Raw genomic sequence first — 25,565 nt, forward strand, 5'->3', positions numbered from 1 at the left:
AGAGATTGCATTTGTAACTTAGACACTTGCTTACATTTTATCCCTGGATAAACGTAAAGCCTTCTAGGAATTACCTTTTCTTTACAATGAATTTTCTCCCTCCTACAAGCCTTGTTGCTGAAACATTAGAGAATGTTTTGTATTTGATGTGGATTTTCATATACAGCTGTGGAAGTATGTTACTTGAGCTACTGTAGAAATAGTGTTTTTTCTTCAAGAAAATTGTTTCCTTTCTCTCAAAGCTGCAGATCAGCATTTCTACTCTTCGTGCCTTCTGGCCCCAGGTATTCAATTGACAGATCATGTTACTTCCTTTTCTTTTTGGTCATTCCCATTGGCTCAGTTCAGGGCCCCCAATAACTGGATTATTGAAATCCAAAGTAGATTCCCCACCTCTAATACATTCTCAATGGTATTGCCAATGTTCTATAATACAGATCCAGTGCTAGTCCACTATTCAAACATGCTCGATGATTCTCAGATCCCCAGTATATATTTCAGATCTTTTATTATCAAACTTTTTTCCCATAAGATATTTTACCCACCAGCATTGCTGTCAATTTAGACTATGCCAGAGACATTCCCACCTTGCTAACATTGCCCAAGCTACCTCTGTGTCCTATTGCCCTTTGCTTCCTATGGGCCCAAACCAGGTTTTGCACTGTCTGGTTTAGGTCCCGCCTCATCCTTGAAATTCTTCTAGATCCTTTCCAGCTAGTTCTCATCTGGTGTTTATCACTCTCATTGGATTGTGTGTCTTCCCAGAGATAAGGAACCTGTCTTATTCCCCTTGGTATCCCAACAGCCTTGCCCTTATTGACATTCCATGGATACTTGTTGAATTGAATCAACAAAGGGTGACCTGGTGACTCAGTTGGTTTAGCATTTGACTCTTGATTTAGGCTTGGGTCATGATCTCATGGTTTGTGAGATCAAGCACCAAGTAGGGCTTTGTGCTGACAGTGCTGGCCCGATGTGCTTGGGATTCTCTCTCTCCCTGTCTCTCTCTGCCCCTCCCCTGCACACAAGCTTTCTCTCCCTCAAAATAAATAAATAAGCTTTTTAAAAAAAGAATTGAACCAATAATTAAATGAAATTTATTCTTTTAAAACAGAAGTAGGAGGGAGGAAAAGAGAGGGGGAGAGAAGGAGAATATGCACATGGGTGAATTCTGCATACTTCCTTTATGTAAGGTACAGGGCAGAGCATTGTGGGAGATCAAAAGAAAACTCTGCAAAATCCAGACTATGGGAGGGATGCCTGGGTGGCTCAGTTGGTTGAACATCCTACTTCAACTCAGGTCATGACCTCAGGGCTTGTGAGTTTGAGCCCTGCCCGGGCTCTGTGCTGACAGCTCAGAGCCTGGAACTTGCTCTGGATTCTGTGTGTCTCCCCTCCCCACCCCCCCCATCTCTCAAAAATAAACATTAAAAAAATTAAAAAAAAAATCCAGACTATAGGAAACCCTATAGGACAATTGACCTGGTTTCTTCAGTGAATAGATTATTGGAAGACAGAGAGACAGAGATGAGTAGAAGACCTAAGAAATTTATCAACTCAGTTGCAATGTGTAGACTTTATAAGGATTTTGATTCAAGCAAACTATAAAGAACACAAGACAATTGGGGAAATTTGAGCACTGATTGGATAACTGATGTTAAGAAATTATGATTAATTTCGATAGGTGTGATAAAACTAGTGTGTTTATGCTGTAAAGTGTCCTTATTTTTAAGAGATACATACTGAAATATCTGCAGATGAAAGGCTGTGATGTCTGGGATTTACCTCCAAACAACCTGGTGTTGGGGGCTGGTGATCGAGGGAATGGGCATGGAGAGAAAACAAGATTGGCTCTGATTGGTAATTGTTGAAGCTGGCAGATGGCTGTGTGGGGATTCATTCATTCTTTAAAAAAAAAAGTTTTTGTTTTTAATGTTTATTCATTTTTGAGAGACAGAGAGAGACAGAGTGCAAATGGAGGAGAGGCAGAGAAAGAGGGAGACACAGAATCCTAAGTAAGCTCCAGGCTCTGAGCTGTTAGCACAGACCCTAACACGGCTCGAACCCATGAACTGTGAGATCATGACCTGAGTCGAAGTTGGATGCTTCACCTGAGCCACCCAGGCACCCCAATTCTTTCTACTTTTAAGTTGAAAAAAATTTATTGATGTATAGTAGATACTTTAAGTTTTTTATTTTTTAATTTTTAAGTTTATTTATTTATTTATTTTGGTGGGGGCAGGGGGAGACAGAGAGAGGGGCAGAGAGAGGGAAAGAGAATCCCAAGCAGGCTCCACACCATGAGTGCAGAGCCTGATGCAGGGCTCGAACTTAGGAATCTCGAGATCATGACCTGAGCGGAAATCAAGAGTTGAATAAGCAACAGACAGCCACTCAGGTGCCCCTATTTTCTTTTTTAATTGAAATATAGTTGATACTTTCTATATTTTTATGTGTTTGAAAGTTTCTCTCATAAAAGATACAGAATAAAATAAGGGCTAAGACATAGGTTTTGGTTTTAAAGTATTTGAACCAGTGAAACTGGGGTCTGGGCGGCTCAGATTCTTTTTTTTTTAAATTTTTTTTTTTAACATTTTATTTATTTTTGAGACAGAGAGAGACAGAGCATGAACGGGGGAGGGGCAGAGAGAGAAGGAGACACAGAATCAGAAGCAGGCTTCAGGCTCTGAGCCATCAGCCCAGAGCCTGACACGGGGCTCGAACTCACGGACCCTGAGATCGTGACCTGAGCTGAAGTCGGCCGCTTAACCGACTGAGCCACCCAGGCGCTCCTGGGCAGCTCAGATTCTAGCCCTGGCCCTCTAATGACCTGAATGACCTGGAGTTACCCCTTTAACATTTCTGGGTTCCACAGAACATTACTCGAGTAAATGAGTTCACTGGATGGGATCCTCCTTGTCAATGGTTACCTGCGATGCTGCACTTTTTTTTTTTTTAAAGATTTTTTTTTTTTAATTTTTTTTTTCAACGTTTATTTATTTATTTTTGGGACAGAGAGAGACAGAGCATGAACGGGGGAGGGGCAGAGAGAGAGGGAGACACAGAATCGGAAACAGGCTCCAGGCTCTGAGCCATCAGCCCAGAGCCCGACGCGGGGCTCGAACTCACGGACCGCGAGATCGTGACCTGGCTGAAGTCGGACGCTTAACCGACTGGCCACCCAGGCGCCCCGTGATGCTGCACTTTTGAAAGAGGGTTGAGGTGTGCTCTCAAGGAGAAAGATTCTAGAATCAAGGAGCCATGTTCATGAAGGGCTTGGTTTCCTTCAAGCTGTTTGTCAGATTCTAGTTCCAGACTGGTCACCTCCTTTTCCCCAGGGAAACTGGAAGCAGTCTGTAATGCAGGCTGTCAATTTGAGTTGATAGGATTTCAGCCATAGAACAGAGGTGTCATATAATTAGCTGGGTCGTCTTATCCCTGAGTTATTTCTGTGTGTCTAGTGGTTAGGAGATAGGCTCTGGAGGCCGGGTTCAAATCTCAGTTTAACTACAAGCTGTGTCACCGACCTTCCTTAGAGGGCTGTGGTGATGTTTAAATCAGCTAATACATGTAATATACATGTATTATACTAATACATGTAAAATACATGTATAGCTAATACATGTAAATAGCTAATACATGTAAATAGCTAATAGCTAATACATGTAAAATACATGTAATAGTAATGGCTCAATAAATGATATCATTTTTTTCAGGTCCATTAGTCTTGTTTAAAAACTTGTTTACAGTTTTTAAAAGCTAGTTGAGCCTTTAAGCACCGTTGTCATCTTCAGTTTCTTCCTCCTCCCCTCCCTCTCTTTGGGTTAGAAGCACATTGGAGAGCTCACCATAGTCCTTACCATTGGTGAGAGCAGCACCAAGGTAATCTGAGAAGGGAGTTAGGGACCAGAATTTGCCTCCGAGAGATCGTCCTGTCAGCCCTTCACTTGGATGCTGATGCTGATGCTGATGGTCTGGTTGCTGTGGCATTTGCCTGTGGTGGCATAGCCAGGGCATTGGTGGGGTCACATCTGGAATCCCATCTCCTGACTGCTGGTTATTTCTGTGGCTGTGTTCAGCTTCCTAAAGTCTCCTTTGGCATCCTGATTGCTTAGTAGGATGTAGTGTGGAGAGAAAAATTCTGTCTCCTGTATCTGGTATTAAAAAACTTATCCCCTCTGTTAAGAAGGAATGTCTGGTAATGCTCTAGCATTTGTAGGGAGGGGAAATGGGAGGAAGCGTGGTGTTCCTCACATTCTGACTAATCGCTTAGGCAGCGGGGCTCCGTCATTTCCTTTCTGTGGCTTGGTGACCTCAACCCTCTTCCTGGTCCAGGCCGGCAGCACCTGTGACCACCCTCCCTTCCTTACAGCCAGCTTGTCTTGGGTCTTGGGTCTTTGTCTTACAGTTGTCTGACTCACTTCCCTGTTTCTCATCCTTGATGTTTCCCAGTAAGTAGCATTGTTTCTCCTTAAGCCTATTGTTTTTCTCCTTAATGTTATTTCTTGATTGCCTTCATTTTCTTTTGATGCTTCTATTTATTTTCTATTCATTAAGCTGAAAATAGGTTTATGAAGTTCTCTTATTTTTCCAAGGATGAGATCCCAGTTTATAGATTATCTGCATCCCTTTGCTTTTTCTTCAGCTTTGAGGCACTTTGTGACTCATGAGATTTTCCTAATAAGGGGGAAGGTAATATTTTTATAACACTTGACAGATTATTATGTAGTGATTTTATAGACAAAATAATGTACTAGGCATAAGAGTTGGAAAGCCTAGATTTTGTCCCTGGTTTTAATTTCCATTCACAAACCAAGTTTTCAGACAAGTTTTTTTTAACCTTTTTCTACTTCCTTTTTCTCATCTGAAAAATGGGAATCCCTAGTATTTGTTGGAAGATGATGTGTTCTTGGCATTAAGTTCAGTAAGTTCTGGCTCATGTAACTGTGGATATTGTGATCTTATTTGGGATTCATAGTAACTTTTTTGAGGTATATTGGACAATTACCCCCATTTTTTATCTATTTCTGTTTTCTTTCATTTTTCTTCTTTCGTTTTCATCTATTTCTTTCCTTTTGCCTGTGAAGAAAAAAGAAAGACTTAAAAGCTAACACATTTCAGTTGTACAAATATGGCATTAAGGCTCGGTGTTTGAGATTTGCCCTAAAATCTTTCCTTGGAAGAGGAGGCGAAGGGTGAGTGGAGGACTCCTTCCTGCGTCTTTAAATTTAACTTATTCCCGGTTCATTACAACCCAAAAAGACCGGGGGTGGGTTTGTCCTTGACTTAGAACTGTGTCCAGGCTTCCTGAGCGCAGGTGATAGGCCCGGAGGTGGTGTCGTGCAGTGGGCAGACACACCTGGGGTGGGGTGTTGGCCCTGCTCCAGAAGCCGTCTGCTCCTCCGGTTCCTCCTTGGTACAGTAACTGCCGTGAGGCGATTTTGAAGAATAGGACATACACGTAAAGGGCCTGACATGCTATATAGATGCTTAGCCAATGCGAGTTCCTTTTCTAGTTTAGAATATATTTCTGATTTGTGGAATGGGAACTGAAGTGGAAATGTTGGGATGCGGAGTGAACGGCCAAGAAAGAATTCTTCAGACGTCTTTGGTGCAAAAAAGTAGCTTCATGAAAGCACAGGACAGGACCCATGGGCAGAAAGAGCTGCGCTGGGGTTGTGACGGGTGACCGATTGTATACCTTCAGGTTGGGAGGGGGTTAGGGATAGCATAGCATACATCTCTAAGGAATTTTGGCAGCAAGGTTTCGAGGACCTTGAGGGGGCTAACTATTGTTAGGAAAAGATCATAAAGTACTGTCTAGTAAAACTTCAGTCATAAGACCCTCGAGATGTATATCAGTGAGGCCATGTGCTTGGAGGATGATTACAAACCTGTATCTTGGGGGGTAGAGATAATGGAAGTTCCCAAAGGAATTTCTATGTGTGAAAGTAGACTCCCAGGATCCTGGGGGGGGGGGGGTAATGTTAAGCTAAGATTGCCTTTTGTCCCTTAGCAAAGTGTCCGCATCGAGGCAGCTGAGCTCCCAGGGGGTCACTCTGCCTGTCTCAAGGACTTACCACTGGACTGTAAGTAGTAAGGAAATTTAATTTCTTCTTTTGCCTTTGTTTCCCATATCAGGATCCTCCTGCTAAAGGAATTTCAGGCAGCAGCCAACAGGTTTTAGAGACATTTTTGTGGGCAGTGGTACTCTTGAAACATCCCTAACTACCCCCACCCTGCCAAGAAAGGCTGGTCTTGTAGGGTTGGGACTTGCTTTCCACCAGTGTTTCTCACCTCCAGGTGGGCCTTCGAGTGACATTGCTTTGTCAGAATACAATTCTGGGCTCCAGACCAGACCTACTGCCCAGACATGTACCTTTGGGAAAAGCTTTCCAGGTTCTTCTGATGCTACCCTGGCTTAGAGCCGCTGCTTTAGACAAACCAGAGTGACTTTCTAGTGTGTCTAAAATATGATTCAACTTAAAGAACTCCAGTTGGGTGTCTCTTTCTGAGGATCCAGTAGTTCTTTTCTGAGAGGAGCATGTCCTCTTGTACACTTGGCCTTGTTAATTGGGTGTAATGCTTTCGTAGTGACGATAATAGCTAACCCAGGCACTTTACATGTATTAACCCGTGCAGTTCTTGCCGCAGCCCTGCGAGTTAGGTGCTATCACGTGTCCCTTCGGCATGACATATCCAAAGTCACACACAATACCTGGGATGAAGCCAGGTATTGAACCCACGCAGCCTGGCTTAGGAGTCAGTGCCCTTGTCCCTCATGTTATCCATCTGTCTTAATCGCAGATAGGACTGCCTTGGAAGAGGGCTTTGGAACATGCCGCTATTACCCAAGGGTTGTGGAAATTTGGTAAGAACTGGTAGCCTCTTCTCCGCTGACTTTATATTGTTTCTTGGTGTATCCTGGCTGGGTCCAGATGTGAAGAGGACTCCTACATCAGAGCGGATGTGTGTGCAAGCAGGTGGTAAGGGGGAGGGGTAGAGCACATTTACAAGCCCGCCTCTCCTATTTACTCCTTCCACTCTCCCACTTATTACCGAGGTGTGTGGGATTGGTTCGCTCTAAGGGTGGTAATTTGGGAGTCACTTCTTTGGCTTTCTTCACTGTAGCGAAAATGATAGACTCGTTGCTCTTTGAAGGTGAATGTCTCTTTGAGAGAGCCTGAGAATGACTTTCATTTCATCTGTATTCGGGAGAGAACAGAACACAGTTCCCAAAGGCCTGGTGCTAAATAGTCGTTTGAGGAGGGCTTCATGTGGGAGCTCTTTGCAGCCTGGAACAGGCTGTAAAATAGACTGGGGGATATACTTGCTTTAGACTGACCTGCCCAGACGGAACATTGTGGGGCGCTCAGGCAAATGCAGCCGGTGTGAAATAACAATTAGAACGGCCACTTGCTATGTGCTGGGCACTGTGCTAGGTCATTTAGGACACTTTGTCCCTTATCCTGGTGGATGTCTTGGTTCCCATTTTATGGAGCAAGAAACCAACTTAGAAAGTTAAATTATGAGTCTTACGGTCACACAGATAAGTGATGCAGTCAGGATTTGAGCACATTTCTCTCAGACTCCAAAGCCCTGAGTATTACTTCCTATAATACTTCACTCTTCTGTGAAAGAAAACTTGTGTGCTCAGCTTTGCAGCAGCATTAATTTGTAAATAAAAGCCTTCTTTCCTGATTTAACATGAAGATCTTCTTTTGGATGTAAGGAATAAAATAAACACTGCTAACTGCTGTCCTGAAATGAAGGAAGTAAAAGAAATGAATGAATGAATGAATGAATGAATGAGTGAGTGAGTGAGCTGGACTGGTGGTAGATTTGTAGAGCAATGGGGAGATCCCTCCCCCAGGATACTCAGGAACTCTGATCATCTTCTAAATAAGTCTGTTGGGGTCCTTCGCCCTCCCACCCTATTAAACATGATATAATATCTGGACCTTGAAGTAGCAATTTGTATTTCTGGCTACATTTAATTCCTGACTTATTTACTCTTGATTTCTTTCCCTTAAATTAGTTGTACCTCCTATTCCTCCCCTTTTCTTTTTTTCCCTACTGTCCTTTCCAGTAGAAGGTTTTGCTTGCCAGGATCCTTTGGTTTAAGGTGGATGATGTATGTAATTTTAAAAGTTCAGATTTCTTTGAAAAAGTCTGAAAAGAATTAATAAAGGCATATCCATCAATTCATGAACCACAAAAATTAGGATGAGCTTTCCAACAAATGTTGTTATTATAATACTTACTGTTCCATTTTCAATTCAGACATTATAGATGCCCCGAGGAAACAGACACAGAGGGAAAATGAGATGTGATCATATTAATTATGATTTCACTTCTGCGGTTAAATAGATTTCCAGCTAGAGTCAGGGTTGCTTCTTAATTAAACAAATATTTCTTGAGGGCTTGAAATCTGCCAAACTCTGTACTAGTCTTTGATTTCACCTGTTCCTTGGGTGCTAGTGCCATTTCAGCTCTGAGTTGGTTTTAAAAATTCTTTGCAGCAGCTCTCAGAATAATTTAGGTCGGAGTTTAGGACTGTCATTCCATGAAAGCCATTTTTCCATGTACTTGAAGGGTAACATCATATCTGTCTTTTTTTTTTCATTTGGGTTCTCTGTTATTCCTCTCCTTTCTCCTCCTCCTTTTCTTGGCCTTACGTTCTTGATTAGGAAGAAATACCAAAATTAACTTAATTTAAAGAAATTGTATAGATCCGTGCTTCCTATCAAGTGGCCTTCAGACCATCAGCATTATAATCACTTGTGCTTGTTAAAAATGTATATTTCTGCGACAACAGGGATGGACCTAGAAGGTATTCTGCCAAGTGTAATAAGTCAGAGAAAGACAAATACCATATGATTTCACTTCTATGTGGAATCTAAAAATCAAAACAAACAGCAGAAACAGACCCATAAATACAAAGAACAAATTGAAGGTTGCCAGAGGGAAGGGGAATGAAGGGAATGGGCTAAATGGGTGAGGGGGGGTGGGAGATACAGGCTTCCAGTTATGGAATGAATAAGTCACAGGGATAAAAGGTACAGCGTAGGGATATTGTAATAGTGTTGTGGAATCACTGTGCTGTACACATGAAACTAAATGTAAAATTGTGTGTCAGCTATAATCCAATGAAAATAAAATGCATATTCTTGTGTCCCACCCCAGATCTGAATGTGAGAACTGCTGAATTAAGAGTTACATCCATGTTATTTTTATGCTAGCGGTAGAATGTTCTCTTTTTCTCTTTGAATAAAGAGGTAATCTCATTTTCCCCCTGAGTTAATGTACTCTGATTAAAAAACAAAAATGAAAACGATAAAAAAACACTTCCAAAAAGAATGCTGGAATTAGGTTTTAGAATTTGAGAAACTTTTCTTTAGATTTTTACTGAAACTCAAGTTGTTCTTTCATCCACTGTGGGTATCCTCAAATTATTATTAGCAAACTACCCAATTCTTTGACTTTTTAAAAATGAAGGAAGTTTCATTAATTTGAAGTCCTAGTTCAAGCGACTAATATTTTATTTATTTATTTTTTTAATGTTTATTTTTATTTTTGAGACAGAGAGCATGAACGGGGGGAGGGGGAGAGACAGAGAGAGACACAGAATCTGAAGCGGGCTCCAGGCTCTGAGCTGTCAGCACAGAGCCTGATCGGGGGCTCGAATTTGTCACCTGTGAGATCATGACCTGCGCTGAAGTCGGACGCTCAACTGACTGAGCCACTCAGGCATCCCAAGCTACTATAATGTTTTAAAATGAGTCAGAGGAGTCACAGAGTTGTGGTTGGTGGCAAAACTGGATAGAAACAGGTTCTGATCTGTGCCCATCAGCTGTGTGACTCTAGGTAAGCCCTTTCAACATTCTGTCCAGTAGCAGATGGCATGGGTATGTGGTGACTTCCCTTCTGGTTCTGATTGAGTCGGACCTTGTGGAAAGAGACATAGAAGATGTTGACAGATAGGCCAGTATGCTGGAGAGGGAAAGTTTTGTATCGGTAGGAGGGACTTTTAAAATGAAATACATGATGGCCGAAGGAAATACAGTCCATCAGTCCATAAAGAATAAGAATACTGAAGTTAAAAAGAAATGATTGGGAGTTTCTTGTACTCATTCAGAACAACAGTGCAGTACTTACCCAGATTCCCGGTTACTGAAGCCCAACCAGGAAATGGACTTCCTTAAGGCAAGGACTGCCCTTTGTTTGACACGTTTCATTTGCTGTACTGTTGCCAGGTACGTTTGTGCCATTTTATAGATTTTGGTAGAAGTGGGTGATGGTAGGATCTGGGGAGAGCATACGTCTTACATATTAGAAACTGCCACTATTCGAGGAAAGAAACAAAGCATCCTGCTTTAAGAGATTCATCCGTCCTAAGCTAATTCAAACAACTGGAGAATTGAGGAGAAATTGGAGTTTAGTAAATGATTTCTTGCTTGTGCTGTTGTATTCCATTTCTGCCTGTTGAGTTATGGAGAGAAGGATGGATATCAAAGTATATAAAGTATATAAAAAAGTATAGCAAAGTATATAAAGACCAGTGTTAAAGACCAGTGTTCCTTAAATCTCAATAACTTATGGGCCTCTTTATTTAAAGGAAAAAATTTCTCACAAATCCCCAGTACTAACATGAGTATTTTTATTATGAAGTAGCTTAAATATGCTCAAACTTAAAACTAGGTATAAACTCCTTATGCTTCAGCTCTTATATAACTATTAAACAATGACACATTTATAGAGTAAATTCAACAAAGCCACAAAACCAATAAACTTCAAATTAACATTAATTTGTCATGACAGGTAATGTTGTTTGATTAAAATTAAACCTCTCTTTGGAAACGTGATTATGGTTCTAACACCAAAGTTTTAGTTCTTTTGAGATCTGTGTGTAACTCAGTTCTCCTTCCACCTCCCTGTATTCAAAACTTCAAAAGCACCTTCTTTTGGCAGGAATGCATGATTTGGTTGTTTAATTTAGTTCTATTTATTTTTCTTACTTGTCCTTGATGATTAAAATTATACTACCGGATGCCATGCCAATCAAAAACATGAAAGCAAACTCACTTTTGATCAAGCAAGAAGGTGGGATTTGGTACCTTGTTGCACATGGGATAGGTGGAGGGAGGAGAGGGGCCATTGGTACCTGCTATATTGGGTTTCTGATTTGGATGAGTTTGAATGGTGCCATTGAGCAAAATGTAGAACAAAGGAGGAAAAGTAGGTTTGGAGGGAAGATGATTAGTAGGGGACTTAGGTTTCCAGCAGTATAGTGGATTGGATACTCTGACATGCTTCCCCACTGTAATCTGGATAAAACATATTTTAATGTACTTCTGGGATCACAGGAGCTAAAACATCTCCAAAATCTCCTACCTCAATTAGATCAACCATCTAAGGGTAAATTAAACCAAAGCTGAGAGCTTTGTATATAAACAAACACAAAAGATAGATTGCCACAGGGGCAAATGATGATATCCCCACTGTGTTTGGAGACTGAGCCTTGGGTCAGTGGCAAGGTGGACGAGCCTGCCTTTTGCTAGGACCTATAAAAAAACCCAAGGTGGCCCAGGTAGGTAGCGCCCGTTGGCTTTGGGGGGAAGCAAATGCAGGTCCTTTCTGGAGGAAGGCATTCCCTTCTTTGGACCTTATGGTTCTCCTAAGATCAACCAAATATGAATTCAGAAAAAAAGATCTCTAATTCTTCTGGAAAACAAACCACCAAGAGTGAGAGTCACCAGAAACAAAAAACAATAAATTTAGAATCCTGAGCACTTCAGGTATGAAAATGATCTGATGCAGAATGTAAAATAACTATGTTTGAAACGCCTTAAGAAATAAAACAGTTACTCACAAATCAGTACAGGGAGCGCGAGATAAAAATTGACCAGGCATATTATGTAGCCATAAAAAGAAGGAAAGCTTGCCATTTGTGACAACTTGGATGGGCCTTGAGGGCTTTATGTTAAGGGAAAAAGTAAGAGAAAGACAAATGCTGTATGATCTCACTTATATGTGGAATTAAAAAAAACCCCAAACTCCTAGAAACAGAGAACAGGTTGGTGGTTGCTTGAGGAGAGGAGTGGGGGAAATGGTGAAAGTGGTCCAGGTACAAACTTTTAGTTATAAGTTCAGGGATATAATATGCAGCATAGTGACTACAGTTAACAATACTGTATTTTATATTTGAAAGTTACTAAGAGAGTAGGTCTTAAAAGTTCTCATCAGAAGAAAAAAAATTGATAACTATGTGAGGTAACTGATGTTAATTAAACTCATTGTAGTAATTATTTTGCAACATATACAAATGGTAGATCTTAAGCACCTTAAACAGATACGGTGTTATGTGTCAATTATATCTCAATAAAATGGGTGTGGGGGTGAAGAGTGGGTACAAGGGCAACATAAATCTAGGTGTTTTTGTTGTTGCTGAAAAAAAAATTGACTAGGCTGACTTTGAAAAATACAAACAAAAACAGCACCTAAAGAAAAAGTTGTAACTGTTAAAATAATTCACTAATTAGAAATAGCTGAAGGGGTAATTAATGAACTAGAAAAGAAGATTTGAAAGAATCGGAATGTAACACAGAAATGAGAAGAAAAACATGAAAGTGTAGTTGAAAGGTAGAAAGACTATAGTGAGATCTGTTCAGAGCCCCAGAAAGATAATAACAAATGGAGGGACATTATATTTGAAGAGCTAGTATATAATTTTTAGAGTTTATGAAGGACATAAATGACCAGTGTTCCTTAAATTCAAGTAATTTATGGACAGATGAGGGGAGCACAACATAAACTAATAAAAAGAAATCCATGTCTACATATAGGAACACTTCAGTACACCAAAATAAAGATGGTCTTAAGAACATACCAGAAGAAAAGGGTAATTGTTCATGAAGGGAATAATGAGCTGACAGCTGACCTCTCAACAGCAATAATGGGGAATGGAAAAATATCTACAAAATACTAAAAGGAAATACTGTTTGATTGTATACCAGCAGAACTGTCATTCAGGAAAAAGGCAAAATGTGCTTTCCAAAAATCGAAATTGTTTTTAATGTTTTATTTTATTTTTGAGAGAGAGATTGGGGGGGGGGGAGAGGAGGAGGGAGGGAGGGAGGGAGGGGCAGAGAGAGGGAGACACAGAATCTGAAGCAGGATCCAGGCTCCGAGCCCGACGTGGGGCTTGAATTCACCAACCGTGAGATCATGACCTGAGCCAAAGTTGGACACTTAACCGACTGAGCTACTCAGGTATCCCTGCTTTCCAAAAATCTAAAACTTGCCACGACAGACTTTTATTAAGATACTTCTTAATGGATATACTTCAGGAAGAAGAACGTGATTCTAGGAGGAAGGGCTGAGATGCAAAAAGGAGTGGTAAAGAAATTGATAAACATATAGGTAAATCTCATTAAAATTAAATAAAATTAAAAGTTTTTTAATTTAAAATTTATCTTTTAAGTAGGCTCCACACCCAGCGTGGGGCTTGAACTTATGACCATGAAATCAAGAGTTGGATGCTCTACCATCTGAGCCACTCAGGCGCCCCTAATTTAAATATTTTTAATTTAAAAATTAAACATTTTCTTCAGTCATACTAGCCACATTTCAAGGCACATGTGGTTAGTGGCTACTGTATTGAATAACACAGATATGGAACATTTCCGTCATTGAAGAAAGTTCTGGTGAACAGCACTGTTGTAGAACAATGGAAGGGAAATACATTAAGATAATTTCTACAATTCGTTTTAAGATGCCATTGTTTTAAGAGTCACCATTATATAGTACATGTAAAAAATTTTAGGAAACACATTGCCGATTTTTTTAAAGATTCTATCTTATTTTTTAAAAAGTTTTTAATATTTATTTTATTTCTGAGAGAGAGAGAGAGTGTGTGTGTGAGCAGAGAGAAAGAGAGAGAGATAGAATCTGAAGCAGATTCCAAGCTCTGAGCTGTCAACACAGAGCCCAGCATGGAGCTCGAACCGTGAGATCATGACCTGAGCCAAAATCGGGTGCTTAACTGACTGAGTCACCCAGGTGCCCCTAAGATTTTATTTTTAAGTAATCTCTGTATCCAGCTTGGGGCTCAAACTTACAGCCCTGAGATCAAGAGTTGCGTGCTCTGCTGACTAAGCCGCCAGGCACCGCTGTTGCCAAAAATTTTTTAAGCTGCCATTTTTATAAGACACATCTCAATGTCACCTGTGTGAAAATGTGAAGAAATGTGCCTCTTGGGATGGATGCCATTAGGGGTTAGAGCATTAATGGCATGGACATCCAGGAGTTGTGATCCAAGTAGGTTGGACATAGATGGATATAGATCTGGCCTGGAGACAAAGCATGGTGCGTATTTGGCACATAGAGTAGGTCTCAGTGAATGTCTGGTGAGTGAATGGGTGATGTACTGCATGGGTGTGTGGGAGTTATCAGGATACCCTGTAGTCGGGCCTGGGAATGTGGTTGAAGTCACCAAAAGATTTATATGAAGTATGAGGAGAGTCAGGATGAAGCCTTGATGAACACGATGGGTATTCTAGTGGTCATGTAGAAAGGAGCCTACGAAGGAGCCTGAGAAAGAGACTTCAGAGGTGGGGAACAACCAGGAAGACTTTGGGCAACCTGAGACTAAAGGGTGAGGAGGTGAGATGTTGTGTCGACTCTGCCAGGATAAGGCCTATGCATTCCTGAGGTAAGTGTCAGCCTGCTCTATGTGATAAGGGAAGCATTGGAAATTACAAAGGCATCAATAATTATTTCTGCCAGGGCATCTGAGAAGACTTCATGAAGGAGGTAGTATCTGGGCGGGGCTTCAAAGAACAAACACTTGGCACGTCTGAGTGGTATGGCGGGGCAGTCTGGGCGGATGGAGTAACACTAACAAAAGCCTGAAATTGTGAAAACGTGTGAAGCCCTTGGCAGTAATTCCTAATGAGCCGGACTTCGCTGCGTCCAGCTTCTTTCTAGGTAAAGGTCTCGTGTTGATGAAGGAGCATCCATTCTCTAAGATCAGAAGCACACCTTTTACTAACCTTTGGTCGGATCGGAAGGTAACTAAAATAACTGCAGACCTGACCAGATGCCTCCCAATGCTCTAAATAGACTACTTTATACATGATTTTCAGAACATAATCTTAATACAGAATTTATTACTAAATTTTGAGATTTAAGTTCTGTGTGCAAAACTAATACCTGTGTTGTATTGCAAATTAGGTAATCATATGACAGACATCCTTAGACTACAGAGTGGAAAAGAGACTTAGCTTGCTCCAGTTAACCAGGTGCTAAGAAAATATGGGGCAGATAAGACTTGGGTAAAAAAACCCCAGGTCTTTGATTTAAAAGCTAGGTAACATCCGTCAAGTGACTGGACTTCTTTATGACTCAAATTGCCCATTTAAAAATAGGCGTAATAATAGTTCTTACTTCAGGATGGACGTGAGGATTAATGGAAAGCACTTAGCAAAAAGTTTCCCATTATCATGAAAAAAATATTTCGATACTTTCTTCTGTAAGAAAATCTAGTAAAACCCAGTGGTTCCCAATCATGGCTGTGCATCAAAGCATCATGGCGAGATAGTTAAAAAACGAAGACTTCCCGGACCCTACCCCAGACCTGGTATGTGTGTTGTAGGAACTGGGCTTTGGACTTTGTATTTTTTTTGTAGGAACTCCAGGGTTAGGAAGTCTTCTGTGGAGTTGAGTATCATTTTGGTCACTTTTCCTCGGATACTTTTTTCCTTGCTCTACAGTGTTTTGAACATTGGCTCTTAGTGTTTGCTGAGTATGTGAGCTTTCAGGTTATTAATCCTGGTCACTGTGTGGCTCTTTACTCCATACCTTCTTTTGTCTTTCTTCCTCTTTTCTCACCCCCTTCTCCTCCATCCCATGCTGAATTTTTAGACAGTTGTGTTGACAGTGTCCTGGACAGCCTAGTTCTCAGGCCCTTTTTATTTATTTTTGTAATAAAACAGATTTAAAAAAGAAACTTTTCTAAGGCAGACATTTGGCATGTTAAAATGGAACTTCAGTTTAGTTTCTAAAATAAACAATTCAGCTTTTTTTTTAATTCTTTAAAATATGAGTGCTCCAGGAAATGCTTCTAAAATAACTGATATTCCCCTTGTTAACACTGGGGTTGTTATTGGCTGGATTCCAGCATGTGTTCTTTTTCCTTGGTAGGGGGCAGGGGGCCAGTGTGGAGAGAGTGCTCTACTCCATGCCAACACACAAATTGTAGTCCCACAAACCTAAGAGTGTGGTTCATATGCTCGCAGTAGTTATCTGGTATATTGTAAAATGTGGTCTGGAGATTAAGAAATAAAATTTTTAGGGGCCCCTGGGTGGCTCAGTCAGTTAAACGTCCGCCTCTTGATTTCGACTCAGGTCCTAATCTCACAGTTTGGTGGATTGAGCCCCGCTTTGGGCTCTGCGCAGACAGTGTGGAACCTGCTTGAGATTTTCTCTCTCTCTCTCTCTCTCTCTCTCTCTCTCTCTCTCTCTCTCTCCCCCTCCCCCCCCCACTCCCTCTCTGTCCCTCCCCTGCTTATATGCATACTCTCTCTCTCAAAATAAACTTAAAACATTTTTAAAAAAGAAGTAAAATTTATTCTAATTGGATCAGTTAGAATATTCCTTTTAACTTTTGTGTGTAGGTAGTTTGGTTAGAAGAATCACCGTATTGCAGCCTTGCTGCTTACTCTGTCTAGTTCATATATCATGCATTTCATATGGATGAGAAATGACTAAAACGTCAGCTTTATCAGGGCAGAAATTATGGTCCCCGGCACTTAGAATAGTGCCTGGCATGTAGTGTTGGAGAAGAATATATAAATGAATGAGCTGACAATTAGACAACCAAACTAAAAGCCACGTCTACCACTTTTCACTGAGAAACTTCCTCAAGGACTCTTAAAGGTAACAATACCTGATATTGGTCTGGTATCTGGATTGGAGGCTGCCTGCGTGTTCCCATAGCTCCCTGTGCCTCACGCAAATCACACTGCATTCCTCAACCTAAGTCCTTGCAGGAAGGGACTGGGTCTGTTCATGGTTGTGTCCTCAGTGCCTTATCTGGCAGCATTGCAGTTTCTTAGTAAATATTTGTTGAATGAACATATAGAGCTAAAGTTTCCATAATGTGTTCATATTTGGTTTTATCGGTTGGCAGTCCCATGAAGTTGGCTGATGGTATCACACCAGTTTTACAAATGATGTAACAAAGGTTAAAGAGCATACATTAGTTATCCCAGAAAGCCTCAGGTCATTGTAGGACTGCAGGCTCTAAATCTGCCTGTGTCTTCATCCCTTGTTCTTTCCATAACAGCCTTTAAAATATTAGTAAGCTCTGGGTGTTGTATGTAAGCGATGAATCATGGGAATCTACTCCCAAAGCCAAGAGCACATTGTATATACTGTATGTTAGCTAACTTGACAATAAGTCATATTTAAAAAATAAAAAAAGAAATAACTGATATTCTAAAAAAAATAAATAAAATATAGTTAATTTTTTTTAAGAAAAGCACTAAAATTAGGAATAAAATGAGTTTAGCATGGGTGAGATAAACTTTACTTTGTTTTTGGTTTTAAGTTGCCACCCAGAACAGGAACAGTTTAATTTAAACTGAATGATGAGTTTTAATAAATCAGTCTATTATTTAAAAGCAAACAAACAAAAAACATTAGTGAACATAAATTCCCCCTCCCTGCCCCCTCCGGTTGAAACCTCTACTTGAGAGCCAGAGATGGGAAGTTACCATATGAAATGAAACCTTTTCCAAATTGTGTCATGTCTTCCTCATCAGCTAGAGTCTTTGTTGGATGCCAGTTTGGGTGATTCATAAATAGATCCTTTTAAGTTGCCTGTGATGGGTACCTATGATACATCCTTTTTGAAACAAATAAAAAATAAAACAATTTTAAGACTATACTTTTTCCTTCCAAACATTTTAAGATGTAAATTTATCAATACTGTAAATATGTTTTTGAAAATCAGATTTCCAAAGTGGTGAAAGGCATGTTCTCCAGTGTATTTTAGCCTGGTCTTCCTGGTCATTTTGATCTAGAACTTTCTGAAGTGTTGAATTGGCTTGGCTGGTATTTCTGGACTCAGGCTCGAGAAGGAGAACCCTTCCCTGTGATATTAGAGTAAGAAAAATAAAATGCCGGCCAAACATCTAAGATTCTCAACTGGTGGCAAGCATCTGGGTGCACGTTTCGCCAAAGGCATCACTGAAGTAAAGACCACACAACACCCAGCCAGGGTTCCAAGAAAGCCTTTTAAAATCTGTGAGTCTGATCTAATTTCTGTTTCATCTCTATTAAGAAAGATAACTTGATGGCTCCAGCAAGATTTCATCCAGTTTGATCAGTAGGTCAGAGTTTGTTCTCCCAGCCGGGTAAATTTGAACTTACCATCATCGCCTTACAAATAACTTTAAAGAGTTACTTGAACAATACCACAGAGCTTTGATTTCATTGTGAAATGGCAACAAGAATCCAGTTCCCTTTGCCCGCTGTGGACATTGACCTTTAGTATTAGAACAGAGGCATCAAGGGGGAATAAATAAACGGCCAATGTTGTGTTTCCTCCAGGATCCAGCCATGAAAATATATGGCAGGGACTTGAGGAGCAGTTTTGGGTGGAAAAAAATGCATTTTCTTTTTTAGTCGGTGCCTGGCTTCTCAAATGAGGCGGGACAAGCTATTGTGTTTGTGCTGGCTCTTACAAAGCGAGATCACATCATCCCTCGATGCGGCTTTTTTTTTTTTTTTTTTTTTTTTTTTATTAGCAGCTTCACAGCCCATGGCTTTGTTGTCCTGCTGCACAGTAGGACAGGCTGACGAACAGTGAGCTCAATAAAGGCTTTTCAGGGAGCGTTTCTGAGTTTGTCATTGCCATCTGTCCTCTTCTCTCCCCTTGCTTTTCAGGCTATTCACATTTTGTGCAAATCTTGGGTTTCTGATTGGTGTGGCGGGGACACTGTAGGTGGATGCTAAGAAAGAAGTGGAGGTGAGCAGTATTTCAAATAAATAACTTAGAAGCAAAGAGAAAAATCTTGCTCGCTCTCTGAGGTTGTATCAGACATAAGATAGGAAGTATTAGGATTATTTCATTTTATTTTACGTTAGTTCTCGCGGACTGTTGTTAATTTTTGAAACCACTAATGCCTCTCCCCTAAGAGTTGGGTCATTTTGGCAGGAAGAGGCCAGGACCTGATGCCATAAATCACTTGTTTGCAGCTACTGGGGTGAGCATGCATCTTTCTTCTCTCTTGCAGGTGGCTCATTGCAAGTGTAGTTTTAGCTTGTTGAAAACCCTTTGTCCTGCTTTGATTGCTGGGTATGTGCTGTTGTCAACAGGGCAAATGCTAGGACCAGAAAGCTTTCGGTGTGATAGGCAGTTTCTGTTCTGGACACCTGCCGCCCGAGCACACTGCAGCCATTGTTCCTCTGCTTGAACGTGTTCTGGGCAGAGCCACCACGTCTTTTTTAGCCTGCAGTTGAGTCTTTTTTTTTTTTTTTTCCTGCATGCATTTCATTTTTGGTGGAACAAATGTCTGTCTTATTCTCCTGGCTTTGCTGGTATGAATTTAACATGTGTGTGTGTTTCATACAAACTTGCATTTGGAGGAGTGTGTGCTGAGACGTTGTAGTGGTGGAAAGAGTGCTGGGTCAGAGTGGAGACAGGTGATCTGGACTTTGATCCCTGATCCTCTCATCCCTGCTGTGTGGCCTTAGTAAAGATATTTGAACTCTCTGGGCATCTCACTGTCTTCATTTGTAATCTCAGGGAGTTTGGGGGTTCTTGGAATGATGGATTACCAACTCCTCCAGTGTTAAGATTCCACCACTGTGTTTTGTGTGTTCTGGGATGCTAAGAGTGTCAAAAATGGAGGGTGTCAAGTGCTCACTAGGGCCGAGCTCCTGTGAGACTGTATGTAACACCTGGAGGCACTCTTTTTAATTAAGCAAAAATTAGATGACATGACAGTGACAGAGATGATTGGATGAATTAACTAAAGGAGGGAAATAACTATGGTCTTCTTGTCTCCTTGTGGTAAGTTTGCAGAAAACAAACACAAACTTTTTATTTCTAGAAAAGTAGTGTTAATCAGTTCTGACAGTGTTATTGGACATTTGGGTTTGGAACTTCTAAATTAAGAATTGTTGAGTTCAGATAAATGAAGACTTCTTAATTTATTAGCTCTTATTGATGAGATAAGAGGAAACCCACAGATCGGGCTGATGTAGGATAGACATCCAATTCCTGATTTGTATTCTCATACTGTTTAATAAAAATCTTCTTTAAAAGTATTCTAATTCTACAAGTAATCCATATAAGTTGTAGAAAATTTGGAAAACACCAAGGAAAGACAAATGGCTTCTAATTCCATGACCCAGAAATAGCTCTTTTTTCATACTTTGGTGTCTTTAAAATATACATACTCAGTTTGTAGAATAAAATTGGGATCATACCATACATATATATATATATATAACTTTCCTGTATTCCTTTTGAGATGATTTTTGGGACTGAGTTTTCAAATGAAGGTACAGATTAATGTAATATTATGCGTGGCACACTTGTGACAGGGTCTGTTTTGACTTACAGAAATAGAATTGTAGACCCAGTATCTGAAAATAACACTTGTCCTGTTCCCTCTCGAACAGGCTTTCAATGTTTAGCATTTATAGATGTTGTCATAGCTAATACTATAATTAACAAATGAGGACTTCTTAATTTATTAGTTCTTAGTTGTTCACTAATTGCTTTTGTAAGTTTCCCTCATTTTAGTTTTCCGTGCCAGAATTGTTAACTTGCAATACCAGTGAGCAGAAGTTATTTTAGCACTGTGTTTCTGGATGCCTTGATTCCTCAAGCTGAAGCATGGTAGCTAGCGTGGGCCAGGCCACAGGTTTGGCATGAAGGAGGAGAGTTAAGAGATTCCTTTTGCCCGAATATATTATACATTTGATAATATTTATAACTCGTTGAATATTGGTTTCATATATCATTTTTCTCTATTAGGAAATGAAAGATGATTAGTTTCCCGTTTGGATTATTTAGCCTATAAAATTTTCTGTTACAGCATTCACTTTGCATTGAAAATGCATTTTAAATCCTGAACCACACTGGGATTCTTTATGACCTTCCTCTAATGTGTCTTTTGGTGTGGTGCCCTTTGAAGTCCCGAAATGTTTTTCTATTTGATTGAGATTAAATCTGGGTTTCATTTTACTTTTTAAAACATATTGAGCAAGTTAATTTTCTGTTCGAGTTCCTAAGGGGAATGATTCTAGCCCTCTGTGTCCCAAGAATTCAGACTGAGCCTTGCCAGAACATTCCTGTGGTTTTCCACAGGGCAGATCACTGTGTTCATGAAATTTTAGTTGTAGCTTGTGTTTTCTGTGGTTAATTAAAACATCTGGCTTTTGAATTTTCCACAAACAGAGTATAATCGTTTGGCCGAACCTTCTCAATAATGGTTAAATACCTTAGTCCTCCTTTAGGATAGCCCACACTTGTCTTTAGGACACCTCATAAGCTGTTGTCTCTGTTCCTTAATGATTTTAAACAATTGGAAAACATTTGGGGTTATCCTGCCAAACATAAACTCTTGAGAGAGAGAGAGAGAGAGAGAGAGTGTGTGTGTGTGTGTGTTTGTGAATATGAATCCCTCCAATGGCTTCTGGCTTTCCCCCTCCAGGTCGGAGCTGCTGTGGGTGAGCTGCTGTGGTCTGTAGCCAAGCATGCTGTGGTCGGATCTGCCCAGCCGTGGAACAGAAACATTTGCTGGATGGAAAATCCATAAAAGAAAGCTCCTGTGAAAGCCGGAGACAGACAGTAACTTAAGCAAAATCAGGTTAGTATAAGATAAGAGAGCCTGGATGAAATGGATCGGGTCAGCTAGGGAAAAGCCATTTTGTTTATGCCATAAAGTGTTTCTGAAACTGCCCCAAATAGTCATTCCCAGTTATTCGAGAGACTCCTAGCATTGTACAAATGGAAGATAGATCTGATCCTGACGTATTTACATGTACAGCGTATCATTGTCTTCCTCTCTGCCTCCTCTGTCCCATCGTCTTGCTGGTCGTCCTCTCCTCTCTCAGGGAACATCCTCAGCGCACACATGTAAGAAGCCACAGCCAGAGGCCGTGCAGAACAACCACAGCGATCTTGGTTTTATTTTGGAGAGAAACCGTGTCCTCGAGAAAGCATGGGCTTGCACTGGTGTTTTCAGACTTGCCCTCATTTGTGTTCTCACACTGGGAAGCGGGCATCGTGGAAACCTGCCGTTTCTGTTGGGGTGCTGCTGGCCCTGGTTTGCTTGGCAAGATTTTACTTTTATCTCCCCATGGACAAAAGCTAGCAACATGTTCATTTTTGGCAGGGTGTACATTTGGCATGAAGACCCTCACATAGGACAGAAGAAAAGAAACGTCCTGAAAATAATAGGAATGTAGACAAATGCAAAATAGCCTCACCGTGGACCAGGAGAATGAAACAAAACCACCTCATGTGGAGCAGTAGGTGGGGACAGTTCATTTTGAGTACGTGTCCTGTACAAGGAGAGGCACTACAAACAAGCATTTCTATTGGGTGTTCAGGCAGTAACTCAGCATTATACATAATAAACAGTGAATAAATACTCACCAGGCAGGAGTGAGTCAGCAGTCTTGAGACCCTGCAAAGTAGTGAGAGTCTGTTGACTTCACCCACTCAGCATCCCTTTTCTCTTCCTTTCTTTCAATAAATCGCCTAAGTTTTCCCTGGGCAGTCAGTCACCCTTGCTTTGTTTTCAGCCTGTATCATCGTCAAAGGAGGTGACCTCGCTGCCTCCGTTATGGGTTTGTGACATAAGCTTGGCTAGTCAGGGTCACAAGGATCGGTTTATGGAGGACACCACTGTTTTCACTGACCCTGTTGCAAAGAGGTTTTTCCTTTTTGTGTGTTTTTTTTTTAAGCTGGAGCTGTTAGTTTCCCTCTTTGCCACCACTTAGGGAAAGCCTTTCGGAGAATAAAGTTAACACAGAGATCAGAGCAGGGAGATACAAGAGATCACACACACACACCCCACACCGTATACAAAACTCAGATACAGCACCATCTAAAGGCAGTAACTCTGGTTTTGCTTTCCTGGCAAGTTAGATAGTTTGAATTAGATGTCCATCACTTAGATCCAAAAAGGTCCTGATTGGGAATGCCTTCTAGGTGTGAGGTGTTAGTGTGAAATGATTGGCACTCCCTGTCTTTAGGGGCTCACAGTGTAGGGGATGGGCCAGATTGGTATTCGGTTAGCTGACACACGATGTGAAAAATGTATCACTAGAGGTAAAACAAAAAAAAAAACAAAAACAAAAAAAACCACACACACACACACAAAACGAAGTTCTGTGGGAGTAGAGATGCAATTATGAATTCTGCTGGGTGTTGGAGAGACTGGCAGAGAGCTGTTATTTAACAAAGGAGAAGTAGAATTTAGTCTTCAGGAACATTAGGAAAAAATACTTTTAATTCAATTACTTGCTTTTTGAGTCTCAAAGAAAGGGAGGCATTTCAGAGCCTATAGTTAAAATGAATAGCAGATAAGGAAGATAATTTCGGAGCTTCCCTAGTAGTAGAATCCTGGTGTTTACAGTAAACACAATTGTTTTGGGAGCAGCCAGATGAGGTTCCCAGAAAGTTGTCCAGAGTTTATTTTAACACCACAGGGTAACAGCTGCTCTTCTCACCTAAACCTCAGTTGGCTTTCGGTTTAAGCAGAATTCTCTAAGCATGTCATGAATTTTAAAGATCATTTCTTCTTCTTCATGCTAGACTTTATTATTATTTTATTTTTTGTGACAGACATTGCTTTTTTAAATTAACAGACTTTATTTAAAAAAATTTTTTTTGTTACATTTATTTATTTTTGAGAGAGAGAGAAACACAGAGTGTGAGCAGGGGAGGGGCAGAGAGAGAGGGGAGACACAGAATCTGAAACAGGCTCCAGGCTCTGAGCTGTCAGCACAGAGCCCGACATGGGGCTTGAACCCAGGGACTGTGAGATCATGACCTGAACCGAAGTTGGATGCTTAACTGACTGAGCCACCCAGGCACCCCTGAATTCTGGGTTCTTATAAAGACCAATTTGATATACTTATGTCCATCAAGCCTTATTTTTTAAAATAATGTTTATTTCTTTATTTTGAGAGAGAGAGAGAGAGAACAAGAACAAGCGGGAGAGGGGCAGAGAGAGAGGGAGACAGAATCCCAAGCAGGCTCCACACTGTCAGCACAGAGCCTTATGTGGGGCTTGAACTCATGAACTGTGAGCTCATGACCTGAGCTGAAATCAAGAGTAGGACGCTTAACCAACTGAGCTACCCAGGTGCCTTTGTGGCATTTCATTATTATTTTTATTTGCAGTTTCCTAATAACACATGATTTTGAGCCTCTTGACATATCTTTGTTTGCCATCTGTATATCTTCTTTGGTGAGGTGCCTGTTAGGATTTTCTTACTGTTGAGTTCTAAGAGTTCTTTGTATGTTTTGGATACCAGTCCTTTATCAGGTAAGTCTTTTGTGGATATTTTCTTCCAGTTCTGTGGCTTGGTTTTTTCATTCTCTTAATAGTGTCTCTCTCATAGCAGAAGTTTTTAATTTTAATGAAGTCCAGAATATCAGTTATTAATTCTTTCATGGATTGTTGCTGTTGTATCTAAAAGTCACTGCCAGGGTGCCTGGGTGGCTCAGTTGGTTAAGCGTCTGACTTCAGCTCAGGTCATGATCTTGCAGTCCTTGGGTTAAAGCCCCATGTTGGGCTCTGTGTTGACAGCAGCCTGGAGGCTACTCCATATTCTGTGTCTCCCTCTCTCTCTTTCTCTCTCTCTGCCTCCCTCACTCGCACTCTGTCTCTCAGAAATGAATAAATGTTAAGAAATTAAAAAAAAAAAAATAAAGTCACTGTCCAACCAAGGTCATCCAGATTTCCTAGAGTTTTATATTTCTATTATGTCTTCTAGAGTTTTATAATTTTATGTTTTACATTTAGGTAAATGATCTACAGATATTTTGAGTTAATTTTTGTGAAAGCTGTCAAGGTCTTTGTCTGGATTCATATTTTGTATGTGAAATTACAGTTATCCCAGCACCATTTGTTGAAAAACTATCCTTTCTTCATTGAATGGCATTGGTTCCTTTGTCAAAGATCAGTTAACTACTTGTATGGGTCTGTATCTGGGCTTGCTCTTCTGTTCCATTGATCTATTCACCTGTGCCTTCACCAGTATCACACTGTCTTGATTACTGTAGCTTTTAGTAAATCTTCAAGTTGGGTGGTGTTAGTCCTCCGACTTTATTCTCCCTCAATATTGTATTGGCTATTCTGGGCTTTTTGCCTTTCCTTGTAAATTTTAGAATCACTTTATCAGTATCCACCAAATAACTTGCCAGGATTTTGACTGAGATTGTGTTGAATCTGTAGGTCAAGTTGAGAAGAACAGATGTCTTGACAATATTGAGTCTTTCTTTCCATGTATGTGGAATAACTCCATTTATT

The 25,565-nt window shown here is 40.6% G+C and overlaps 1 protein-coding gene across 13 annotated transcripts in view; it reads left to right on the top strand.

Annotated features, from left to right (window-relative positions):
• The window catches only part of APBB2 (amyloid beta precursor protein binding family B member 2), a 388,287-nt gene that overhangs the window by 55,597 nt on the left and 307,125 nt on the right, over nt 1–25,565 (top strand). For all 13 annotated transcript variants that reach the window (XM_023253177.2, XM_023253183.2, XM_045056437.1 and 10 more), the window contains exon 2: nt 21,732–21,887. The gene's annotated coding sequence lies outside the window, so the exon portion shown is untranslated. The remainder of the gene's footprint in view (nt 1–21,731; nt 21,888–25,565) is intronic.

This window comes from Felis catus, chromosome B1 (assembly GCF_018350175.1).
Source record: "Felis catus isolate Fca126 chromosome B1, F.catus_Fca126_mat1.0, whole genome shotgun sequence".
In the NCBI taxonomy this organism is placed as follows: Eukaryota; Metazoa; Chordata; class Mammalia; order Carnivora; family Felidae; genus Felis; species Felis catus.